Genomic DNA, 5000 nt, shown 5'->3' with positions numbered 1-5000 from the left:
CCAGGAACTCGCCAACAAACCCTCTAAACCACCAACATACCCAGGAACTCGCCAACAAACCTTCTAACCCACCAACATACCCAGGAACTCGCCAACAAACCCTCTAAACCACCAACATACCCAGGAACTAGCCAACAAACCTTCTAACCCACCAACATACCCAGGAACTAGCCAACAAACCCTCTAACCCACCAACATACCCAGGAACTCGCCAACAAACCCTCTAACCCACCAACATACCCAGGAACTCGCCAACAAACCTTCTAACCCACCAACATACCCAGGAACTCGCCAACAAACCCTCTAAACCACCAACATACCCAGGAACTCGCCAACAAACCCTCTAAACCACCAACATACCCAGGAACTAGCCAACAAACCCTCTAACCCACCAACATACCCAGGAACTCGCCAACAAACCCTCTAACCCACCAACATACCCAGGAACTCGCCAACAAACCCTCTAACCCACCAACATACCCAGGAACTCTCCAACAAACCCTCTAACCCACCAACATACCCAGGAACTCGCCAACAAACCCTCTAACCAACCAACATACCCAGGAACTCGCCAACAAACCCTCTAAACCACCAACATACCCAGGAACTCGTCAACAAATCCTCTAACCCACCAACATACCCAGGAACTCGTCAACAAATCCTCTAACCCACCAACATACCCAGGGACTCGCCAACACACCATACGCATCAGTGAACACAAAAACAACCACAATCACTCCTACAAAGACACTAGCTGACCCAGACAAACTCAAAAACCCAAACACGTCTAAAATACACCGAGCAAGTCCTTACATACAGCAGCATGTGTGTGTGTGTGTGTGTGTGTGTGTGTGTGTGTGTGTGTGTGTGTGTGTGTGTGTGTGTGTGTGTGTAAAAGAACCGTTTATCTTTACAGATACACAAGTTCCACGATGCAGAACAGCTTGCTTACTCTTCCTAGCCTCACAAGTATAGGCCAGTTCATTTGCCTCCGTCAATCTCCTTGGTTCACAGTAAACTCTGGACCAACAGCCTTGATCTCACAGGAATGGGTTCTTGGACGTTGGGTCTGCGTGGTCTGAGCATCTATGTAACTCCTGTATACCCACCATGCTGGACATGGTCCTTAATACATGATATGAAGCGAGCACAGAACCTTGACGGTAGTAACTATACAAATCATTTACAACTTTATATGAAAGAAGACGTGCAATCTCAGTCCTGGTCGCATCTGATATCTTCAGTTAACATACGTCGTCGCATCTGATATCTTCAGTTAACATACGTCGTCGTATCTGATATCTTCAGTTAACATACGTCGTCGTATCTGATATCTTCAGCTAACATACGTCGTCGCATCTGATATCTTCAGTTAACATACGTCGTCGTATCTGATATCTTCAGTTAACATATGTCGTCGTATCTGATATCTTCAGTTAATATACGTCGTCGTATCTGATATCTTCAGTTAACATACGTCGTCGTATTTGATATCTTCAGTTAACATACGTCGTCGTATCTGATATCTTCAGCTAACATACGTCGTCGCATCTGATATCTTCAGTTAACATACGTCGTCGTATCTGATATCTTCAGTTAACATACGTCGTCGCATCTGATATCTTCAGTGAACATACGTCGTCGTATCTGATATCTTCAGTGAACATACGTCGTCGTATCTGATATCTTCAGTTAACATATGTCGTCGTATCTGATATCTTCAGCTAACATACGTCGTCGTATCTGATATCTTCAGTTAACATACGTCGTCGTATCTGATATCTTCAAATAACATATGTAGTCGTATCTGATATCTTCAGCTAACATACGTCGTCGCATCTGATATCTTCAGTTAACATACGTCGTCGTAACTGATATCTTCAGTTAACATATGTCGTCGTATCTGATATCTTCAGTTAATATACGTCGTCGTATCTGATATATTCAGTTAACATACGTCGTCGTATTTGATATCTTCAGTTAACATACGTCGTCGTATCTGATATCTTCAGCTAACATACGTCGTCGCATCTGATATCTTCAGTTAACATACGTCGTCGTATCTGATATCTTCAGTTAACATACGTCGTCGCATCTGATATCTTCAGTGAACATACGTCGTCGTATCTGATATCTTCAGTGAACATACGTCGTCGTATCTGATATCTTCAGTTAACATATGTCGTCGTATCTGATATCTTCAGCTAACATACGTCGTCGCATCTGATATCTTCAGTTAACATACGTCGTCGTATCTGATATCTTCAGCTAACATACGTCGTCGCATCTGATATCTTCAGTTAACATACGTCGTCGTATCTGATATCTTCAGTTAACATACGTCGTCGCATCTGATATCTTCAGTGAACATACGTCGTCGTATCTGATATCTTCAGTGAACATACGTCGTCGTATCTGATATCTTCAGTTAACATATGTCGTCGTATCTGATATCTTCAGCTAACATACGTCATCGTGATCCTCTCAGCATCAGAAGCAATGATTTAGACTGACGAAGGTCCACACTTCCCGCCGTCCACAAGGTACAGCCAGCAACTGTCTTTAACAAAACAAAACAAAACAAAAAATAAAAGTCTTTGTTCCTACACTTTTTTTCCCCCTCTTTTCTTTTTTTCTTCTCCCCACAAACAAGGGTCTTCACGCTACAATAGGATTTCTTCTCCCCCACCACCACAACGGCCTGGTAACCTCCCCGCCACAACTATCTTCCTTAAACACAAAAACATCTTAATGCCTCGACGCAACGTTTTCTGTCCGGCTCAAGAACGTTTGCTCTGTGCTGTACTTCAAAGCGTTTCTGCCACCACCTCACAGACATTCTTTTGTCCCGTTACACAAGCGTTTCCTCCCCAATCCACAGGAGTCTTCCCTCTCTCTCTCTCTCTCTCTCTCTCTCTCTCTCTCTCTCTCTCTCTCTCTCTCTCTCTCTCTCTCTCCGCCCGGTCGACCAACGTTTCCCCCCCCCCCCCCGACAAACGTTGCCGTCGCCGCCCCCAGCCTGCAAACGTTGCCGCCCGGCCACGTCATCAGCTCAGGAGGAGGGATTCGTCATTACTCGGGACTTTTATCGGGTATTTTTTCGGGTCTAGTGTTTATCAGCGAGCCGCAGCGGGGCCCGGAGCTCCACGCGCAACAATCCTCGCTAATGAATGTAAAACTCTTTCCTCACTCTCTTAATCATCGACTAATTAAAAGACTGCCAAGTGAAACAAAAAACCCGCATCTTACTGATAGACGGGTTTAGTCCGGCCGGGGATGGAGGGAAGCAGGAGGAGGGAGCTAGAGGGAGGGAGGGAGTGAAGGAGGGAGGGAGGAAGGAAGGAGAGGGAATGGGGGAATAGAAAAAAAAATATAAGTTTAAATACCAAGTGATCACCTTCATTAGATTTTGTAAATATGGACTCGGGAAGTCCCCGGGAGCCAGAGCCATTTTTAACACGGAACTAATTTCGGAATCTTCCTCCCACCCACCTGGCCGACACCAGCCGGGAAAACACGGATTCGCCCGATGGCGCTCCTGCCGTACGCCCCACCAACACGTCCCACGCGAAGAAGGGAGAGAAAATAAGGGATAAAAGTACAAGTGCGCAGAGCGCAGAGAGAGAGAGAGAGAGAGAGAGAGAGAGAGAGAGAGAGAGAGAGAGAGAGAGAGAGAGAGAGAGAGAGAGCCGTGGGTGGACCGGCTGGGGTTCCTTGTCTCAACACTTTTGTGGGTCGGGATATTTTTGTTTGGTCGACTTAGGGAGGGAAATGCTTGGCCTCCTCGATAAGACGCTCCCACTCTTTTGATTCTTCCCCGTCAGGTAGAAAAAAAAGAAGAAATGCAATTTGCGATCCCGATATGATTGAGGAGACGTGAGGGTGAAGCCAGCCGCTGAAAGGAGGACGATATGACGACCTCCCCCCTCCTCCCTCGACGACTCCTGGACCTCAGTAGTACGACTCCGAGTCCTGTGACGACTCTTAATTCTTAGCAGCCTCCTTCCGTCACGACCAGCGGCTTTTTAAGATAGACTCCTCCTCCTCCGGTCTCCCTAGATAGCGCCGTAGATACGCACATAACGGCAACTACCTTCCTCTTAACCACCCACCCTGCAACCACGACAGAACGACTCCCTACATTCCCTCCCTCTCCCCCAACCTGACCTTGAGGAACGGCACCCTTATCTCCTTTACAGACTCCCGAACATTAATTAACTCATTTCCCTCCTCCCTCCCACAGTGACCTAAGGTTGTACTGACGACGACCCTCCCCCTCCCACAGTGACCTAAGGTTGTACTGGCGACGAACCCTCCCTCCCACAGTGACCTAAGGTTGTACTGACGACGACCCTCCCCTCCACAGTGACCTAAGGTTGTATTTGGATCGACCCTTCCCTTCAACACTGACGTAAGGTTATACTGGGGACGTCCCTTCGCTCCCGCAGTGACATAAGGTTGTATTTGGGACGACCCTTCCCTCCCACAGCGACCTAAGGTTGTATTTGAGACGACCCTTCCCTCTGCACCGACTCCTGGATCTCAACAGAACAACCTTCTCCAACTCCAGCGACCGACCCCCTGACCTACAGAAGGTCGACCTCCTCGACAACCACCCACTACACCTCCGCGGAGCGATGTCTCCTCCCTCTCTACCCCCTTAACGACTTCTTTCAACATAGCGATTACCCTCCGCCTTCACCAGTCCAACTCCTCCACTCAAACGCCAGAGATCACTGCACCACACTCGAAAACAATATCCGACATCAAGTTAGCCTCGAGTACCAACCAGAACATTACGTGTTCAGAAAGGCTGTGAACATCTGCTCCCGGTATCAACTCCGTGCAGTACAGGATCCTTGAACATGGCAGAACGTCCCTCGAGCAGGAAGGCAGGGTCCTTGAACATGGAAGTATGACCCTCGAGAAAGAAGGTAGGACCCTTGAGTAAGATGACCTAACAAATAACTTGACCCTTTTACGGGTCAGGTCAATAGTAT

Source organism: Panulirus ornatus, chromosome 2, assembly GCF_036320965.1.
Source record: "Panulirus ornatus isolate Po-2019 chromosome 2, ASM3632096v1, whole genome shotgun sequence".
Lineage (NCBI taxonomy): Eukaryota > Metazoa > Arthropoda > Malacostraca > Decapoda > Palinuridae > Panulirus > Panulirus ornatus.
Note: the sequence above shows the minus strand (reverse complement) of the source record.